Source organism: Typopeltis vanoorti, chromosome 16 (assembly GCF_054136105.1).
Source record: "Typopeltis vanoorti isolate ZY-2024b chromosome 16, IOZ_Tvanoo_1.0, whole genome shotgun sequence".
NCBI classification, from domain to species: domain Eukaryota; kingdom Metazoa; phylum Arthropoda; class Arachnida; order Uropygi; family Thelyphonidae; genus Typopeltis; species Typopeltis vanoorti.
In genome coordinates this window covers 29659810-29682304 of record NC_143564.1, presented here as the reverse complement: position 1 = coordinate 29682304, position 22495 = coordinate 29659810, and the positions used below count along the sequence as shown (strand labels likewise).

General features: G+C 35.6%; 1 protein-coding gene across 2 annotated transcripts in view; it reads right to left on the bottom strand.

Annotated features, from left to right (window-relative positions):
- LOC150097914 (uncharacterized) overlaps positions 1-1062 on the bottom strand; it is a 156961-nt gene extending 155899 nt beyond the window's left edge. Inside the window, exon 1 of one of the 2 annotated variants that reach the window (XM_090405973.1) lies at positions 1048-1062. The gene's annotated coding sequence lies outside the window, so the exon portion shown is untranslated. The other variant, XM_090405972.1, reaches the window with a different exon arrangement.
- Positions 1063-22495: the final 21433 nt, after the last annotated feature.

Genomic DNA, 22495 nt, shown 5'->3' with positions numbered 1-22495 from the left:
CCCTTTTGGCAACCACTGGTGATGATGATTGTAGTTGGAGCATTGGGTGGAGGCAGAGTGGTAGAGTAGGTGCCCTCCCTCGATGAGTCTTTGGACTCCCTGGAGGTGTCTAATAATAATAAGTAAGCAAATGATATAAGCGAATAACAAAAACAGATTTTCACAATACTTTTATTATTTAGTGATACCATTCATTATCACATTCAAAACATGGGAAATATTAGTTATCTTTTGCTATAATTTCATATTGTAACTTACTTCGACGGTATTAACTTGCAACACCATATAAAAACAAAATACGTAATATATTAAGCTGCTATAATTGTGGCGCTTTGTGTAGTTTTATTCTCGGAGGACAGTGGCTTGAAATTCATTACAATATTTGCTGCTTGATACGTTAGCTTGTGTAGTTTATTTTTATATGAGGTTGTGATTTAACGACGATGAAATAAGTTTTAATATGAAAAATGGCCAACACCTAAACCTTGCTATACGATTTGTTCGGCCGCATAATGCCACAAGTATTTTCTCAATGAAACCACACTGAGAACTTGTGAATTTGTAATCAAAATCCTATACACCAGATTTTATCCAATTCCATATCCGTCATTTTGATAGTTTGGCATATTTTGCTAATAAAAGTGACTGGGGGGGGGGGATGATCGTAAACATTCACGAAGACACTGGTTGGTGTACAACCAAAGCGGGTATAAATATCGGTCAAATGTCAAAAGTACTTACGCTTGTAAATGGTTATTCAAGTCAGTCACAAAGCTGCTGGTCATCATGACAGTAGTTTCTACATAAGAACAGACCAAAAAGCAACTAAGCAAACGAAAAATGTTCCCGTAACGTTAACTTGTCACTACTGGAAGTAATTTGGACAAATTACCGTTGTTAAATGAAATATTTCCATAAGAATCGTGCAAGTTTATTTTTAAATCAAAAGAAAAATTAATCAGCATTGCATACAAAATTAATATAATTCAATATACAGCATTAACACATATACAATTTTAACTTCACATCGACAACAGCCCGTGTTACCTTTCTGAATCCATTACGGCGTACTTCCGGAAGATTTTTACCCGAGGCAATCATTGGTTGTTTAAGCTAAACGAAAATAAGTATGGAGAAAGAAAAATAAAATAATTTTATAAATTATACGTATAGAGAAAGTATAATAAAATAATTTTATAAGTTATAAGCATGGCGAAAGAAAAATAAAACAATTTTTAAAGTTACTTTTTGTTCATTCTATTCTCCGTTTTTTTTAAATTTAATTTCAAATGCCTCCATAGCGCAGTTGGATGAACTACGGTATATTGCGCCCTTCAATTGGAAAAGGCCCGAGTTTGACTCTTGTTGTGATCAGAGGAATGTTTATATGGGCTTTTTCAATTCAAGGCGAGTTAACTATAGTTTTTCATCCTGCATATCGGCAATTAGAACACACACAATTTACAGACAAAAATATTGTGGTTGGTGGTGATGGGCGGTAGATGGCGTTGATGGTAGTTGTGTGTAATGGAAGAATTAAAAGCAGGATGAGACGGTGTGATACTTATAAACTTTCATCAGACCACAACCCCATTCAGCTCAGGCTAGGCAATCAAGAACAGTTCTCACCCCAGCACTCCTTTATAGCTTGGAACAAACTCGCAAAAACTCTACCAGAATACATTGGTCCACCACCCATCATACAGAAAAAAGAAGAAATAGATATAGCCATAATCAATCTAACAAGCCAAATGCAGAAAGCAATAGCCTCAGTAAAGCAAACCACTCTCCACCACACCACCAACAGGATCCCAGAAGAAATCATGGACCTGATTAGAACCAAGAACAAAGCAAGAAAGAGATATCACAACACTAATCACAACACTAAATAAACTCAACAGAAAAGTCAGAGAAGCTCTACAAAACCACCGAAATCAAGAATGGGAAACCAAATTAACCACACTCAACCCAGAAGATCACTCCATATGGAAACTCTTAATAATCCTATGCACCAAAAGGCAGCCCTTACCTCCTATACAAACCAAACAAGGAATAGTAGTACACACAGACAAGGAAAAGGCAGAAGCCCTCATAGACAACCTGGAGGAGCAGTGCAGCCCATCGTACAAAAGTCTTAACATTAATTTCATCTATAAAGTTCATCGCCATGTCAGGAAAGCATTAAATCTCACTGATACCTCAGAACCCATCTCCCCCACTCCCCCAGGGGAAATAACCAAAATCATAGCACAACTGAACAACAAAAAGGCTCCAGGCCCTGATGGCATCACCAACAGAACAATAAAGTTGCTTCCAAGAAAAGCAATAATACATATTTTTAATATAACAAACGCGATTATCAGATTTCAGCACTTCCCGACAACCTGGAAAACAGCAGATATCATACCTATAAAAAAGGCAGGCAAGAATCCTCAACTTCCAGAAAGCTACAGACCCATTAGCCTCTTATCAAGTCTTGGAAAAGTCACTGAAAAGATTATACTCACAAGGCTACAAGCAATCACTGACAAGCTCGGAATCATTCCAAACGAGCAATTCGGATTCCGCAGAGAACACTCCACAGCACAACAAATACACCGTCTGGTAGAATACATAGCAGGAGGCTTTAACTGGAATCTCCAGACGGCTGCAGTCTTCATCGACATAGCGAAGGCCTTTGATAAGGTATGGCATCAGGGACTTCTCTACAAACTTATACAATTTAACTTCCCAATAAAACTAGTCAAACTAATTAAAGCATACCTAAGTGACAGACACATGCAAATCCAACTAAATGGAACAGTGTCATTCAAACGCAAGATCCGTGCAGGCCTGCCACAGGGTTCCCTCTTAGCACCTCTACTGTACTCGATCTATACAGCTGATATCCCCCCAAACCCGAGAAATATCATTACAGCATTATATGCGGATGACACCGCGATACTTTCAAGATCTCGCAGCCCTCAGCTAGCAATTAGAAGGCTGCAAGGCAGCATCAACACACTAGAAACTTGGCTAACAGATTGGAGGATCCAGGTAAACCCCCTGAAAAGTTCTGCTGTGCTGTTCTCCAGAAGAAAAGTCACCAGCAAGGATGACATCCAGCTCCACGGACTCAAGATCCCATGGGTAACAGAAGTAACGTATCTTGGTGTGAAACTGGATAGCAAAGTGCTATTTAGTAATCACATCAAACTAACAGGAGTGAAGACATCCAGAGTAATTGCACAACTCTACCCCCTGATCAACAGCAAAAGCAAATTAGATGTAAGAAACAAGCTAACGCTGTACAAAACTGTAATTCGCCCAGTTATCACCTACGCCTCTCCAGGATGGAGTCATACCTCAGAAACCAACATACAAAAACTACAAAGAATCCAGAACAAGTGCCCAAGAATGATCCTAGGTGCCCCATGGTACATAAGAAACTCTCAGATCCACCGAGAAGTAAACATCCCTTACATCCGCTCGCATCTCCACGACTTAGCTGAGAAATTCTTTTCCAAGGCAACCCTGCACTCAAATCCACTGATCAAACAAGCCAACAACTACAGTGAAGCAATACACTGCAAATACAGAAGACCAAAATCTATTCTACTACACACCGAACATCACTAACTTCAGGCCCCAAGAGGGCGAGCAGGTAGCTCAATAATACCTCATTCACAGTATCACTTACAGAGATAAAGGGGAAAAAGAAAAGCATTTTTACTTCACCCATCCAGCCAGTAACGTTATGCGTGTGATACTTATAGTGGAGTCACTGATGTCAAGAATGAGTCATTAGACTCCTGGGGGGGGAGGTAATAACAAAATGATTTTTTTTTTTTTTAATTTCAACAGAATCAAAGTTCGAAATAATCACGGTGAAAATTGTGAAGAGAGTTAATCAGAAATGAATGAAGCAAAAAAGAAAAGAAAATTGGCTGAACATTCTAAATTGAATAAAAAGAAATTCTTTCTCTATGTTACGAGTAAAATGAAAAATGTTTATGTGAAGATGTCTTTCCATAAATATAAACAAGTATGGAGGGAAAGTATGATAGTTTCATTGCATAAAGGTGGGTCGAAAAGAGAGGTTGAAAACTACTGTTACTATTTTGTGAGTGGTGGATAAGGTTGTGAAAAAGTTGATTAAACACAGAATTTAAGATCGGTTTGAGAATAATCTAATACTTTTAGATGTCAGCGTAGCTTTGATAATGGAAGAACTTGCCTTAATCCATTTTGTTTCCATAATAAAGTAACGCCATAATTGCATAAAGGTAATGCCTATACTATGATATTGTGGGATTTCCAAAAGTATTTCACAGAATACCATATGTAAATCTGTTAAGTAAGTTAATACAAATAGGAATGGAATACAGGATTGATGAGATAGATAAGAGGGTGGTTGTCAGACAGTCATGAGAGAGTAATGTATGGTGGAGCAGAGTCAAAGGTGAAAAACATAATCAGTAGTGTTCCACGAGACTCTGTTCTTAGTCCATTGTTGTTTAATTTGTATATCAATGGTATTGGACAATTTACAGAGTGATATTCAGTTGTTTGCTGATAATGCTAAGTTGGAAAGAACTATAATATACAAAAACGATGTAGCGATCCTACAGAATGATTTAAATAGGCTGCCATTGTGGTCAAAGGATAATGCTTTTACTTTGGATGTAGCAAAATGTAAAGTTATCCACTTTGGATTGAAAACGTGTCACTCTGCATATTTTGTTGATGGGATTTCGTTGTGGAAACAAATGAGGCCAGGGATCTTGGAATTGTCATTGATAATGAAATGAAGTTCAGAGATCATACTGTAAAAATTTGCAAAACAATTCAAAGATCACTTGGATGGTCAAAAAACGCTGACTAATAGGGAGAGAAAAGTTATTAATCCTTTGTAAAAGACTATGATACGTCAGTGTCTGAACTACTGTGCTCAGATTTTGTCACATGGGTTTCGTGGAGATGTGAAGGTGGATGAGGGGAATAACAGGCAAATAATCAAGAAGGTTGCAAGCATAAGGAATGCTTGTAAGAGGATAGATTGAAGATTTAAAAATCGGCTGATAGAAGGGAGGTGACATGATAGAAACATGTAAGGTACTGAAAGAGTTTTATGTAATGGAGCTTGGGGATCTTTTTAAGTACAGTCATACCCCGACTTCCATGAATCCGGAGTCATGCGGTTTCTTTTATGTACGTATTCTCGTCCCACTTCACGCCTCACCACTAGTCGTATCTTTCCGGCGCCGGCTGCATTCGCCAGTATCGTACATGCTGTGAACAAGCACTGACGTGTTTCGCGCGGTCTCCATTCATACACGATTTTTATAGTCAGCAAACCTTGCGATTGTTTAATGTTATATTCTTGATAACAATTTTATCACATAAAAAATAATAAAGTCGTCCAAAAGAAGCAAGTCCGATTCTTCTACAGCTAGCAAGAAAAGAAAAACATTGACTTTGGAAACAAAACTCAACATCATTAAGGATTTTGAAGGCGGAATGAAAATTTGTGAGCTAGCAAAGAGGTTCGATCTACAGGAATCCACAGTAAGAACAATCATAAAAGAAAGGTTTACAGATTTTGGAGGACATGCATTCTAACTAGGAATGAATTGCAGCCACAAAGCAAAGAATAAAAAAATCATTAGCTTGCTATGAAGAAATTTTACGTGACAAGAAAAAGACATTATACCGTCAGACGAATCTATTAGATTTTATAAAATCATCGACATCGAAATAACTTTCTTTTTTTTATGTGCGAAAAACTACAATTATGATTATATTTCTTAAAAAATATATGTGTTTTTGTAAACCTTGGTCCCAATTGTATGTTTGTATATATAAATTACATGCAAAATTATACCCTGAGTTACGCGATTTCGACTTACGCGCTTTTTGTTGGTCCCACCTAACGCGTAACTTCGTGGTATGACTGTATACAGAAGGTGAAGACAGAACGAGAAGTCATCATCAGAAGTTAAGTACAGTTTCAGTTAGCGAAAATGTGAGATCTACATTTTTTTTTTCTACAAGGATGGTAAATGACTGGAAAGGGTTGCCTGAGGTAGTTGTCAAATCTTTATCAACGAATCAGTTTAAGAAAAGGTACGACGGGCACTGAGTTAATATTGGTTAGCTTCCTAAGTGTATGGTGAAATTATGGATGGCACGATAAGTATGCTGTGAAAGATGTTTCTGACCTCCCGCAATCAGTCTATGGATTACATAAAGATAACAGTTAACAACAACAATAAGAAGGAAAACTAAAAAAAAAAACTCTAGATCTTCTGATTCCAGAGTAAATTATTACATTAATTGGCAGTCATCTTTATCTTCTTCGTCCATTTATGAACTATATAAGTTTAATGCTATCATCACTATGGTTTTGCGATCGACCTCTGTCATAAGATACATTTGTTGTAAAGTGATCATCGTACTCTAGAAACAAATATAGAACAGTCTTTATTCTGGCTCATAAGTACTGTGGTATATACGCCATTTCCACAGTTCTAAACGGACAACGATATGAATATTCTTACGAAAGTGGGCAACATTCTTTTATGACGGTTTAAAAACACAACTTTCCAGGAATGACAATAATAATAGTCAAATAACATTTTATCACCTGTAAAATAATATGCATACGGAGAACGTTAGGTCTTGATTTAGGAGATTGTAAAACATTATGAATATTCTATCAAGAAGGGGGTATTTGAGGAATAACAAGGCAGATAATTATGATATGCTTAGTTAGAAGCTTAAATTAGTTCCTTGTGGTACTCTACAGGTTACCGGTGCCTCTTTGCTGTGCACTGATCCTATACGTATGATGTGCTTTGAACCACTGGAGTAGACGATCTCCGATTCCGAAATGTTATTTTGTTGAACAAGGTTTTGAGTGTTAGTGTGTCAAACTCTTTTGCTAGGTCAATAAAAACGACAAATACTATTATGGTTTTATCTAATACAGCGTTTATTAAGAAGATTCTGTGAAATCTTCCAGGAGTGTTGCTGTTCTGTTCCTTTATTTTTTTGAAAGCCATATTGTGTTTTTGGGATGATTTGGGATTTTTCAATGTATGTGGAGAGTTTGCAATACACAATGAGATCCATGATTTGGTTGATTACAGACAAAGTGGAAATGGGTGTGTTATTACTTATAATGTTTGTTTTTCTATTTTTATGTATTGGAGTAATTAATGCAGTCTTTAGTGTTTCAGGTATGTGCCCCGTTTCAAAGATATTATTTACGAATTTTAGTATAACTGGACATAGGTTAGTTGAGTGTTTTTTTTTTAATGCCTTTTGATCTGATTGCGGCTATTCCTGGTCCTTTGTTGGGGTTAATTTGTTGAATTGCAAGTTAAGTACTTTTGTTACTGTGGGGAACCACATTGACTGGGTTGCTCGTTGTCCTAGTGAAGAAGTTTCTTTGTGTGAGGAGAGAATGTTTCCTGTAGCTTTTGGACAGAGTTCAAGAAGTGCTGATTAAAGTTGTTTGCCAATTATTTGAGGGATTTGGTCTCGCAAGCAAAGTTGTGTTTTATCGTTTCTGAAGCAGTGATTTTCTGTGTATTGTCTTGGATTTCATTGATGGGGCGCCAGGTGTTTCCTTTATGTCGTCTGAACTGTTTTTAATTTGTTTCTATACTAGTTTTATGCAGTTCTCATCTGTCTTGTTAACACACCTTATCTTGTATTGTTAGGTGACCTCTTAAGTTGCTTACATAGGGCATCTTTTCTTTGAATGTCTCTTAATATGTTGTCTGTTATCCATGGATTCCTTCTGGTTTGGGAGAATAATTTTTTTAATACTTTGTTTTATATTTTATTAAATACAAGTTTAAGATTGCTATATACAGCACCAGCAGAGTCTAAAGATTCTATATGCATCCATTCTGCATTTCTGATTTCGTCATTTACTATAGTTCCGTCTATGATGCTATTATATGTTTTGTAGTCTCAGTGAGTTTTAAAGGTTCTGGTTCAGTATATAACTGTAATGCAGTGACATAATGGTCTGCCAATTCGCACGTTATGACGGCTGCTGTATAGCTGTTTGGAAGAACCTAAATATTTATGTGGTCAGTACAGAATGAGGTGATTGTATTTTCGACTATCTCTTCTCCTGAATACGTGTATGGATGGAGTTATGTTATAAGCTGATAAGAGTTCTAGGTATTGTGTTGTGTTGATATTTATGTTCTTAATGTTTATATTATGTCGCTTATTATTATCAGGTAATCTGAAGAGCCCCTTTTCCGTTTCAGAAAGAGGTTTGTTTAATTCATTTGGAAATTTTGTGGTGTTTAAACTGGATGGCTGGTAGTATATTGCGTTTGATATCAAGGAGTCTGATTGTTTGATATTTTTAACTTCGATGCATATGTTTTCTGCAAATTCTAATTTATAGTTTATTTCTATTACTTCTAATTTATGTTTGCTAAATATTATTATACCATTCCCTCGTTTAGTTTGCCTGCAGTGTTTATGTTGCTGAAAGTTTGGCATTTTGTAGATGGTTGCCGTTTGTTGTGTACGCTGCTATTAATATTAAAAATGTATGTTGTCTATATATTCCTCCAGATAAGCTTGCATCATTAGCCAGTATTTTTTAATGATTCTGATGTTGATATGGAGAATAGATAGTCCTTTTTTTTGGGGGGGGGGTAGTCACCTACTTCCATCTACTATCGAGTTTAGAATGCAGCAAATCTTATGTTCTGGGGTGATTACATCTGCTTGGTGGTCTGCGTTCATTTCGGTCGGCATGTTGTTCCATTCCTTAATAATCATCAGTGTTCCTTTTAATGTGGCAGCTTGTTGCGGTCTTCTATGGATTCTATTGGGTTTGGTTTTGCATCTTGTGTCTTATTAAGGAATATTTTGCTGTCTCTAATCCATATAAACTGATAATTTGTTTTCTGTGTTTACTTTCCTTCTTTGGTCGAATAGTTTCTGATAATATGACGTTATGTATTCGGACAAATATATTGGGGTATTATCGTGATTTCCATTCAGATCCTTGACTACTGGTTTTTTAATCCTGCTAGCTTTTATGAGGTTAACCAGGCTTTCAAGACGTCCCGTATATACGGTACTGTCCAGTATTTTACATCGAATTTTGTTGTCCCATATTGTACTTGTATGGACAGCCTAATATTCCGTACTATTAATGAAAAGATAAAATTATAAATATTATGTTAAGCAATTATAATTGTCAATATTCTTTTCGAATACTCCAACTTAAATTTATTTGTAAGCCATAAAAACTGACAATTCGAGGAAATTTAATTGTGTTTACAGTGTATGGCAGAGACGGTCCCTTTCATTGGTCGCTTTTATTATTTAGGATAAGCATTTTATTTATAATTCTGTACAGATATATAGCATTTGCTTATTTACAAACAGTTCTTGTTTGGACATTGTGCGGTGAGGTGCGATATTGGTACAGTACTTGGATGTTATTTCAATAATTATTAAAAAAATAGTATCTGGCCTTTTTTGATGGAGCAATATTTGGTTAATACATAAAATATATAATTAAAGGTAAATTAATGTTCTTTATTAATTATACAAAGGCAAATTAAATTATGTTTCTTTCCTTAAGCCCTTAGCTCAGTGGATGTGGCGTTTGCACACCACGGTGCTTGGCCGCACGAAGGAAGACTTGATTTCGATTCTAGTCGGCGACTAGAGGAGATTTTTCTAAGCCTTTTTTTCCGACCGGTTCCCTAGTTAGTCGATCTCTGGCACGGACAAGCGGGTTTTTCATCCTGTAAACTCAAGAAAATCGACCGCAGAACCCACATTATTTCAGACATTAAATACGAGTATTAGGGACCACGAGATGGCGGCACTTGTTTAGCCATCACTCTTCACTGAGTGCCGCTTAATTAGTCTTTGATTGGGTGCCAGTGGAGATTGAACTGCCCACTCAGTCTCCAAAAGTTAGATAGGGCTAAAAACGGCCTCGCCTACTCCCTATATATACGGGAATAAAAAGGCGTAAGCTGATTTTCGATTTTGATTCCTTAAGCCCTTAACAATAGCAAAACGAAAGTTCGTTTTAATTTTAACGATGATTATTCGAAAGAATGGAATTTTCTTGCAAAAGGAAAAATATAACGAAGAAGTTGAATGCGAAATGCAAGCCATCTTAATATTAGTCTTCCTTTTTTTCCTTCTTGCATATATCTTCTCTCTCTCAATATTCTTCTTGGCATATGGAAGTCTTCCATTCTCTCTACATCACCTAACCATTGCAATCTCTGAGCTTTTATGAACCTAACAATATATTCTTCTTTTAGTCAAATTTTTTAGTATTTGACTAATTTGTTTGTTGTACCGTACTCTCCATACACTATTTTCTTCAACAGGTCCATAAATTCTTCTTATAATTTTCCTTTCTAATTTCCTCATATTGTCTTGGTCTTTTTCACTAAGAGTCCACGCTTCGCTTCCATATGTAACCAAGGTCTAATGAGTGCTTTATATATAAGTATTTTAATACTTCTGCTTATTAGCTTGCTTTAATCATGTTCATATTTGCATAACATCCTTTATTACCAGTTTGAATACGTTCTTTATTTGCTATAGCTCATCGGGCCTCATTCTCTACAATATCTCCTAGATACTTACATACAAATCGGCCCTTCAGAACACACGCAATTTACAGACAAAAATTACTAGTTGTGGTGGTGTTGGAGGTGGGCGGTAGATGGCGTTGATTCGTAGTAGAGGTAAGGTGTAGAGACAGTTGAAGATGTCCTCCCGCGATGAGTCTTCGGACTCCTTGGAGGTATCAGGAATAATAATAATAATAATAATACTTAAATCTGGCCACTCCTTCAAAATTTTCTGTCCAACTTGTAGATTCTGTTGTTTTCTTCTTATTTCTGAAGTTGACATCACCATATATTTAGTTTTAGTACATTGATCTATAATCCCATGTCAATAGTATTTCTTCCTAGTTCATTATATCCTTCAATTAACCGTTTCTTATCCTTGCCACGATGACTATATCATCAGCATAAGCACATAATTGACTTGATTTATTAAAAATTGTTCCTCTTTGATCTAAATCTTTAATCGCATAATGTAAAGCTATAATAAATAATGTTGTTGATAGTGCATCTCCTTGTTTTTACACCGTTATGAAATTCGAATGGGTCACAAAATTTATTATCTATTTTAACTTTTGCTTTTGTTTTTTTCATGGTCATCATTAATAATCTAATTAATTTTGATGGTATCTCTAATTTTTTTCATAGCCTTTTGTAGACTATGTCTGTTTAGACTCAAATACTTGCTAAAAATCTATAAATAACATATGTAGGTCTAATGCATGCTCGAAATATTTTTCTATCATCTGTCTGATCATTGATCTGAAAGTTGATCAATGGTACTTCTGTTTGATCTAAATCGACACTGATATTCTCCTATTTTCTTTTCAGTAATTTCTTTAAGCTTGTCATTTATTATGGATGTAAGAATTTTATAAAGTACATTAGTAACGTAATACCTCTATAATCACTACAGTCGAATTTATCTCCTTTTTTATAAATAGGACAGATTATGACAACATTCCTGCTGTCTGGCATTTCTTCCTTCGACCAGATTGTTGAAAATATATCCTGTAGTACAAAGCATATCGAATCCCCTTCATGTTTCTGTGTAAGTCTGCAACTATATTATCTTCTCCTGGGGCTTTATTATTTCTCATTTTTTGTATTTTCACTTCAATTTCACTAGTAGTCGGTGGTTTTATAGGGTATTCTATTTTACATCAATGTCCTTTCTTGTTTTTAATTGAAAATTTTCCCATTTTCTTCTCTATTTAATAAATCCTTAAAATATTCTGCCCATCTCTCTGCTATTTTATTTTCCCTCTCCTAATAAATTTCGTTTCTTATCTTTACATCCACAAATTCTTTGTTAAAATCCTATTTTAATTTTTTGGATGGCAGCATTAAATTTTTTACTTTCATTTTGAATATTAAGTGTTATATTTCTTTTATTTGTTTCATAGTCAGTTTCGGTTTCTTTTTTTAGTATATAATTTGCTTTTCTTCTAAGTTCATTGTATCTTTCCCGATTACTTATGGTGTTTAGCTGCATCGTTTGTGCTCTGGCTCTGTTCTTCTCTTTTATAGCTGCATCATATTCTTCATTATGAGTTCTTTTCTTTTCACCTATTGTATCAGCAGCCTTCTGGCAATTTATTTTATGCTCTATTCCATTTTCCATCAACAATTTTATTTAATTTAGTTTTCAAGTTAGATTGGTATTTCTTAACTTCCTTTACATCATTAATAAGTTTATCTCTATCCCACAACCCAGCCTTCTTTTTTGTCATCTTTATCACATTTAATAATATTTCTCCTATAATCATTTTCATTAGATAACGATCGCTGTCACAATTAGAACCTCTACAATCCCTGTCATCAATAACAGAGGAGAAATGATATCTCGAGACTAAAATATGATTAGTCTGGTTTACTGCGTTCATGCCTGGTATCTATCCTCCAAGTTCCCAGATGAATTGCTTTAAGCGCAAATGATGTGCTCCGTATGAAAAATTTCTTTCTGAGTGCAAATTTCCATCAGTAGATCATTATTTTCTTAAGAACAAAGAGCTAATAAGCTTCATTTCGGCAATAAAAACATTATTCTTATTAGCTCTTTATTCTTAAGTAATTTAATGGTTGCACCTGTTTGGGAAACTTGTTCGCAGAGTACATAAGTTCTTTTCGCTATACACTTCGGTATTAGGTCTAGCTACTCACTGATGAAGCCTCAAAAAAGGCTGAAACCGGTTTGGGTAGTGACCTCCCTCCATAATGCAATAACAGCATACATTTCCTAGGAAATGTGTTTTTACATTATGGAAAATACCTAAGAATAGCGATCAGAACTTTACCACCTTTGCAACGAGCTGCCCTGGTATTGTACTACGTACTAGGATCACTTGCATTGGCTAACGCTAGTGTCGCCGATACTTTATAGTTTACTATATTCGGCAAGAAACTCTCTGATTCTGATCTTTGAGTTTCTTATTCGGTTTTAAAACCATGCGGGATTTAATAGCCCCTTAATTTAAGTAATCATTATTTTCATTGTTTTTATCATGTAACGTAAATATTCCTATCACTTGCTTTTGATTTTCATCTCTCCCAATCTTAGCGTTGAAGTCTCCCGTGATTAATAGAATATAATACTTTTGTGTCTTGCAGCAAACTTCTTCAAGTTACTCATAAAATCGATCTTTATCAATTTCTTCTTTCTCCTCAGTTGGTGCATGAGCTGAAATCACAGTAATGTTTCTAAATTTTCCTTTTAATCTTATTTTGCATATTCGGTCACTGATAGCTTTTCGTATTCCAACATACTTTTCTGCATTTCCTTGTTTACAACGAGGTCAGTACACAGCTAACCAGCTCGTTCATTGGGACCACTCTAAATAACACTATAATGCTGTTTATCAATTCTCCTCAAATAGACCTCATTGCACTACTCATTTTAATGCAATGAGATCTATTTTATATTACGTCATTTCATTAGCAACTTCATTCATCTTTCCTATTTGTCTCATTGTCCTTACATTCCATGTTGCCATTTTGATATCTCTCTTTCTTATTTTATTCTTATTTTTCTGTCTATTTCGTAATCCAGTCATATCCTTTTTCCCATTACAGGTCGGCTGCCATTGAGTACTGTTCGGAGGTTTCATTTGTATCGGTTTTGTACCATCAATTTTTTTTATGTGATTGGGTTGCCAGTCCAATGCATAACCCTTCTCCTTCATTCAGGCTTGGGACTGGCTACAGTGATCACTATTCACAGTAACCAACTTCAAGAACAGTTATGCCTGCCGAAATAATTATGGCATTTCATGGCATAAATCATCATCATTCTTTTGGACACTCATGTCTAGTATTTGGTTTTCCAAAATCTGGCAACCCTAGGTTAACTTTTGTTGGGCTGTTAGTGAGTCTCACCAGGAGAGGTAGGGGAAAACCTTCTCTTTTCGTTTTTTGAGGTAATCGATGTACCGACTGAACATCTTTTAATTCTATTCCAATTTTCTGGCTTAGTTGGATCACCGCATCTTTTAAATGTTCAGTAGCAATTTCTTGGTGACCAACTGAGGAAATCATTTTTATACTTTTGTTGGTTTAGAAGTTCGTAATGTTGTTTTAAGGAATTTAGTTCTTTCTGTAGTTGCGATTTGTCTTTAATTAAGCTATGCTGCCTTTCCGTTAGCCCTTTAACTGTTTAAATTTATCTAACGGTCTGCAATACGTCTTCTACAGAATTGTTATAAAATTAATAAATTCCTTATGTTGTTTGTATTTTTGGTAATTTGTGCAGCATGTTTATTCTGTTATAATAAACATGGCAGAAAGTACAGGAATGATGGATATTAGTGAAGACTAAATATATATTATTCTGCAGAAAATGTGAGAAATCAACGAAAAAACATTGATTAAACAGACTTTTAGTTTTTGTAATGTATTTTCTAGTAATACATTCAAAGAGGGCTGACCTAAGTTTCCGTTATTGTACTCCATGTTTTTCATTTCCTCTGCTGTTGACTGCTGCGTTAGCTCTTTACCGCCTGCTGTTGTGTTCTTCGTTGGCTGCTGAAGGCGACATTCCTTTGTTTTCTCTACAATTTGAATACTTACATTCCTCAAGCTTCGCATTCTATTTTTGCTGCCAAGTGGCTTTGGACAATCTCGAACATAGAAAATGCAAATTTTTCTCTGGCAGTTAAAGCATACTATGCATTTTTCTCTCCCTCCCGTTAGGTATTCAAGGCATTTGTAGCATTACATATTTCTGGTTTTGGCGATTCTGGTGTTATTCTTGAAATAACGACTTCCATTGTTCTCCTATAGCGTGGTTCACCACTGTATACTTTGAACTTTGAAAAATTACCCTGACTCTTTTTAGATTCATTTGCATTTCATTAGTCATTAATCGCACACCTAATTTGTCATAGCTCATCAAATCTCGCATTTCTGTTATTTTTGTTTTTGGCTGCCCACTGGGCTCATCGTTCCATCTTCTTGGCCACGTTTGAATCTCTTATGCAACTCAGAGACACTTGACTTTTTAGAGCCGCCACACCATATGCCACTTTCAACAACTCCAACGTTTTAGTAGCAGTTTTGCCGATTTTCACACAAAATTTGATGTTAACACGCTGTTCTAAATTTCGCTTACACATTTCTACACCGGTATATATGCATATAATATATGTTAAAGATACCAAGCTATTTTAAATCTGGTTTTACTCCATTTCCCAAGTAAGCAAACAGACAAACAATTCAAGTTTGTGCCTGCAAGTGTTGCAAGTCTAGCTGACCCTGCACGTAGCGCAAGACCAAGGCAACTCATGGTAAAAGTAGAATAAGCTCTGATCACTAATCTTAATATTTACCCTTAATGCTTCTACTTTTACCATGAGTTGCCTTGGTCTTGCACTACGTGCTGGGTCAGCTAGACTTGCAACACTTGCAGGCAAACTTGACTTGTTTGTCTGTTTGCTTACTTGGGAAATGGAGTAAAACCAGGTTTAAAATAGCTTGGTATCTTTAACATTTATTATACCCAAGGTAAAATACTTTCTACATATATAATATATACACACATATATATATATATATATATTTTTTTTTTTTCCTTTTTCCCCCGAAGTTTGACAAAATGTTAAGATAACTATTATTTACGATTATATGCAATTCAATTTCGATTCAATATATTCAGTTCAAAAAAAGTACATTTTTATAGATATGCATAGTTACTTTTTTAAAAAAAAAATGCTATTCATATCGTATATTTTCCGTTTAGTACCAGGTGTTAAACGATGAACTGTATGTACAGTGCAGTATACATTTTTAGATAATTAGTTATAAATTTGTAAACAATGCACAAAGAGAACGAAGTATATGTAACTAGGGATGAAACAGATTATCGTAGGAGTAAAGATAGTGGAAACATTATAGAAAATCATAATGAAATCTTATTATATACCTTGCAGTACTATAAACATTTATACCAAGCAAACTGAACATCTATGGATGCCACGAATATAATTCTCTATGATGTCAAAAGACTCTCACCAGCAACTAGACGTAACACAGAACTCGCCATCACGCTACACGATTTGACAACTGCCTACACCTCCCTGCCTAAAGATAAATATCCTGGCATAGACGGGCTCACCACTGAATATTACCAGTCCTTCTGGGAACCGCTTGGACCTGTCCTCTACAGAGTATATGTCGACGCGAATACCAATGGCTTCCCACTCAATATGACAACATCTGTTATTAAACTCATTCTAAAGAAAAGTGACGCGACGAAATTAGGAAACTGGAAAGCCATCTCCATCATAAACACCGACTGTAAAATTATATCAAAAGCCTTTGTCAACAAACTTAAACCCGCTCTGAATGAAATAATAAATAGGCATCAGAGCTATTCCATCCCTGGACGATCTATCCACGAAAACTTACACCTCATAATGGAACTCATAAGCATAGCCAACAACACGTTGAAACAATGGGTCTTGTAACACTAGACAGAGAAAAATCTTCCGACCACATTGAACATCTATAACTATTCAGCTGATTGAAAGCCTTCTGCTTTGGCTCAGGCATCATTCATTCTATTAAGATGTTGTATGCCAAAGCACACTTTTGTATGAAAATAAACAACAGACTTACCATAACCGTACATACAACAGAGGTGTTAAACGAGGCAGTCCACTTTCCGGTCCACTTTACTCAATTTGCCATTTCAGCCCTTTTTGTGTAGATCAAGCATGCTGCTTAGGGCATCCCACCCTAAACTTTCCTACCAAACCATAACCCTGACAGCATATGCTGATGATATTAAAATTATAGCCCACAAAGAAGAGGATTTTCATAACATACAAAAAGCATACCAACAATACCAAGCAGCCTCAGAAGCTAAATAAACGCAAATGAAACCAAAGGATTGTGGTGTGGCAAATGGAAAAACCGAACCGATTCCCCCAATGTCTGGTCACTGGTCCGCAGAGGGAAACAAATACCTGGGGATTTACTGGGAAACATGCCCTTTTATGTGGATAAGAACAGGGAAACATTAAATAAACGTTTGAAGCAAGTATTAGGAAAGTGGGCAACAATACAAGCCTCTGCCTCCACAAGAAGGAGAACAATAATTGTTAACCAAATAGCCACCAGTGTCCTTTGGCATACACTAAAGTTTCTCACGCCACCAGTGCAATTTATCAAACAAAAAAGTCAACCAACTATCGATTCATATGGAACAAAACAAACTTGCTTTCCTACTCCAAGCTATGTACTTCTTTCAAAGATGGAGGACAAAACTTGACCTCCATTGACAACAGGATGACAAAGTTCCGCACTCGATTTCTCCTTAATACACTACAACAGACATAGCACACAAATTCACCACTGAATATATTTTCACCTCTTCCACTAGAGGTCTCTCTATCTCTCTCCACAACTTTAAGAATAACAACAGCACAAGTGCCAGTGAATCTAACAAACTTCTACAAAGATGCCCTTCGAAGATGGAAGAAGCTAAACTTCCAGCACACAGTGAAGATAGCATCCCTTCCTGAAATCCTCATGGAACCCATCTTCCACAACACGATGACAAGAAATCCAATCACTCAGAAAGGGATTTTCTTTCCTTCATAAAGCTGGCGAGGCGTGAGGATCTTGGGTGACATTCTTTCTCCGAGCCTCACCTGGCGCATTCCAAAATCGTTCGAAAACCTGACATAACGGGAATCAGAATGAGCAGATACACACTGTAAATGCCGCTTTTCAAGCAGCTATGCATGACAGCATAACGAAAGAGGGGCTTAGCCCTCCTAACTCAGAAGATCAGTTGCCTATCTTTCTGATAAAAACTAATAATTCATTGGAGAAACTTACACCCAGCAACACTAACAAAATATACAGAGCTCTAACACAACAGTCGAACCAAAGCACAATTGGAAAATCCTGCATCATCGCACCAAACACTACTTCAATGGGACCTACCATATCGCACAAGAGCCATCAAACTCGACGAAGATATTCAGTGGAGAATGTGGAACAACGCATTACCCACACCAACCATATTGCGAAAATTTAACTGATGTCTTAGATAATTGCCTGTTCCCACCGATCAGAAACAGTCCTGCAAATCTACTTGGAATGCCCAGTCAACACCTAGTTAATCAGTTTGTCTCGGGAAACGGCAGCTCTCACCTGTGGTAGTCTTCCTACAGAAGAGAAGTATTTCAATCTTGTCCATGTAGAGTTAAATAATCATTCATTCTGCAACTACCTCTTCATCACTGTAAAAGCAGCAATATACAGCTTCTACCTCAGACATACAAGACCAGACAGCACAGCAACTTCACAGAGAGAGGCAGCTGACCAACTCCTTGCAGCCTTCAAACAAAAGGTGAGAAGTCGGATCCTACACGAGCATCACCACACAGGCAAAACAACAACTTAGATCTTTTCCACCGAGACTGGAATCCACGAAATCAACTCCTGGATGAGCAAGACGATTGCATCATAGTTCACTTCCCAGCATAGAAGTGAAATTATCCCCACCCTCCAAAGAAAGTGGGGAGAAAGGTTTTTTGCTTAACAGTGCGAATAATAACCAGCTGTCACTTTCATGTAAATAGATAATATTTTTTTATAGTAACTGTTATGTTCTTCCACATGTATATCAGATTTTATATCCTTATACGGTATCATGTAAAATAACTGTTAATGGTTTTAATAAAAAAAAAAATTCACCTTAGTAGTAGGAGTTCCACTAGTAACAAGATCAAGACAAGATAACGAATCGTGACGTGATTGGTTAGTCAGCGGATGACGTCACTGTGGGCGTGACGTCATGAGATTCGAATGTTTGGAATTTCCCTGGGCATATGTCTCAGTGACGTCAGTTCTTGTGTTTTGGTTCGCGTATGGAATTATGGATGATGGTAGAGATAAGGATTCGTGTTGTGATTGGTGGGACACTAGTGACAAGATCAAGATAAGACAAGGAATCATGTCGTGGGTGTGTGTTGTTTTCAGATATAGATGAGTGACATCATTTGTTATTTGTAAAAAAGTGACATCATTTGTTAGTTTTAATTAAGTGACATTGTTTTGAATGGAAAAGGGAGATATATTAGTGGATAAGGAATCGTGTCGTGATTGGTGGGACACTTCTGACAAGATCAAGAAGGAATCGTGACGTGAATTTTTGATATTAAAGAGTTTGGAATTTCGCTGGGGCCTTTGTAGGTGATATTTAGAGATAAGAATCGTGACGTTATGTGTTTGGAAATTTCTGGGGAACATATGTCTCTCTGTGATATCACAATGTGTTTTGGTTTGGCTATGGAATTGTGGGCGATGTTTTTGAGATAAGATATCTTGGAATTTTCCCAGGGTGACACACATCTGTTATTATCATCTTGTTTTGTGTTTGGTTGTCTATAGATGGCTGTACTAATTTTCCAATACATTTTGGGGTATTTCTTTCCTGTTAAAAGACTTTGGAATTCTTAGAGTAGAGTGTAATGGCGGCCGTGATTAGGCTTTTCTGAATAATTTAATTACATTCTGGTGTCCCTCACACACACACACACACACACATTAGACATGAAAAGTCGCTAATGTATCCAAGTTGATACTCTAATATATACCCTATGATTATTCTTATGAAAAAAAATTATTCAGTATTAGAATTACGATTACCAAAACATACGATCAGTGAATATTGAAATTACAATTATCAATTGTTATGTTTAAGTTAAAAAAAAATTACTTACATATCTTTCCAGAATGGGAACATTTTGATACTATCTACGTTTTCTGAATATTCCAAATTGTTGATTTTTAATATATATTCGCAGCACAGAACACAAACACAAGTCTGAAAATGCGGTTACTATAGGTTCATTATAGGTTACTAGGGCTAACATATATTCGCAGCACCTGTCTTTTGCTGACTAATATATCCTCCAGCGAACGGTAATTGTTGTGTCTACTTGTGAACTTTTTTGATTGCATTGTACTTCCCACACGACATTCCAAACGTCATCTTTTTCATGACTCATATTCTCCCTTTGATGTTTTGTGCAGTATTATCAGTTCGGGGAAGTACGACTGTTTTTCTAGTGTAAAATTCTTATGACACATATCCTAAAATTATATCCTGATTAAGGCTTTTATACAGTTATTGTTTTCAAGTAGATGGCTTGTTTGTTTGATTATATGTTTTGTAGCTAGGACACTGGAATTTATTTCAAATCAATATTAGCTCTTTAACCTCTCCTATCCGGTCACCAATTTCGTTGTACGTAGGTGAGAAATCGTGTGTTTAGGTTGGAACTCCTCGTTCCTGTGGGAAATTATTGCTGTAGTAAATTAATGCTTACATTTATTTTTTTTAAAAACCAATATTGACTATTAATTTTACCTGCGATTCCTTGTGCTCTTAACCTATTTCTGTAACTAAAATTTATTTATTTTATTAATTTTTTCTTCAGCATTAATAATCTTAAGTAACGGATATGCAACAGACAAGCAAAAGAAATTAGAAATTTCTTTTGCCAGCACAACAAATAAATAGTTATTTCTTATTATTTCAAATGAATATTAGCTCTGTAATATATACTTTGTTAATTTTATGTTACTTTTTATTGACTGTAATATTATTAAGAAATTGTATTTCTTAATAATATTACAGTCAATGAAAAAGACAGTATTTTTTCCCCCTTTTCTTCTGCTTTAACATTTGCACTGATTTTCATATTGTGTGATTTGCCACCTGGCGCTTACATGTAATTCATGTTATTTTTCTCCATGTGACATTTCAAAACAAGTTGAACTATATGGCTATTCAGTTTGTTAATGTTTTTTGATTTTTCTCTTCCAATGGCAAGTATTTTTTGATATATGCATGTTGATTCACTTGTTATCTGCATGCTACGATAGCTTTTTATTTACACAACAAACTTTTTAACAGTTTAGTATCTTGATTGGTTAATATATATAATGTTCCTTTGTAAATAACCAAATTCTAACTGTCGTACTTTAAGTACGATTATTTTTTCTAGTCTATTGGAGGTATCTACATATATCATCATCATCATCATCAAATTCCTGCCATGTACCCTCAAGGGGTGTACAGGATATGACAGTACTACATGAAAAAATTACATCATTACTAACTTCCTATCTACAATTTTCCTCCAAATCAGTCTGTTACTTGTCAAGACTCCAACATTATCAGATCTTATATTTCTATCGTCTAAGGCACTTTGTACCGTATCAATCCACCTATATCTTGGTCTTCCTCTGGGTCGTTTTCCTGCCAACCTGGCAGAAAACACTTGTTTTGCTAATCTTTCCTCTCCCATTCTATTTAAGTGACCATACCATCTGAGATTAGCTCTGCTAACGCATTCCTGGATGCTGACAATGTCAAGTTCTTTCCTAATATCCTCATTTTTAATATGATATTGCCATTGATGCCATCTATTCACGCCTCTAATCTTTCTCAGGACTCTCATATCTGCGGTCTCTAGTCTTTGGTCAAGTGTTTTACTTCTGACCCAGCTCTCAGATCCATAAGTTAAAATTGGTTTGAACACAGTCTTGTATACAGCTAATTTAGTGTTCCGACTAATTTCTTTCTTATTCCATATGAATTTATTCAATTGACTTCCCACGATACCAGCTTTGCTGATTCTGTTGTCTATTTCTATATTTAGTTTACCATCTTCAGTAAAAATTGTGCCTAAGTAGCTGAAATGTTTTACTTGTTCCACAAGTTCTCCATTCACAACACAGTTGACATTTTCAATGATTCTGCCTATTTTCATTGTCTTTGTCTTTTTATTGCTGACCTTCATACCATATCTATTACAACAGCTATTCAATTTAGTCAGAGAATCTTGCAGACTTGTAGCGGATTTATTTAGAAGTATAACATCATCCGCATAAAGCAAAGAGCTGATTTATTTATTATATATCTACATATATAATAAATAAATTGTCATTTTTCAGGTGAAATATTCTCCACTAAAATTCTACCTATTAATTTAATACCCATTTCCTTTTGCTTCCAAGAATTGACGCAGTTTCATTGAGTGGATTTTCAAAAAAAAGTTTCTGGTTAGTTTGTGGCATGAAATTTTACAAGGAGGAAAAAATATGTTATGGTCTTATTTAAATTTGTATAACACATCAACGACACCCAATTTGTTCATTTAAATTTACACATTTTATTTGAATGAAATATTATTTACAAATTGTATTTACTGAATCTAACATACAGAAATAAATAAAGTGAAAAATATAATCTATTTTTTTGTTCCTTAATCTTCTTATTGTTAAATTTGTGCTGTTGTTCAAAGGTTCTTTCATGCTTGTGGATTTGCCATTATGTGGTTTTTGACAATGTG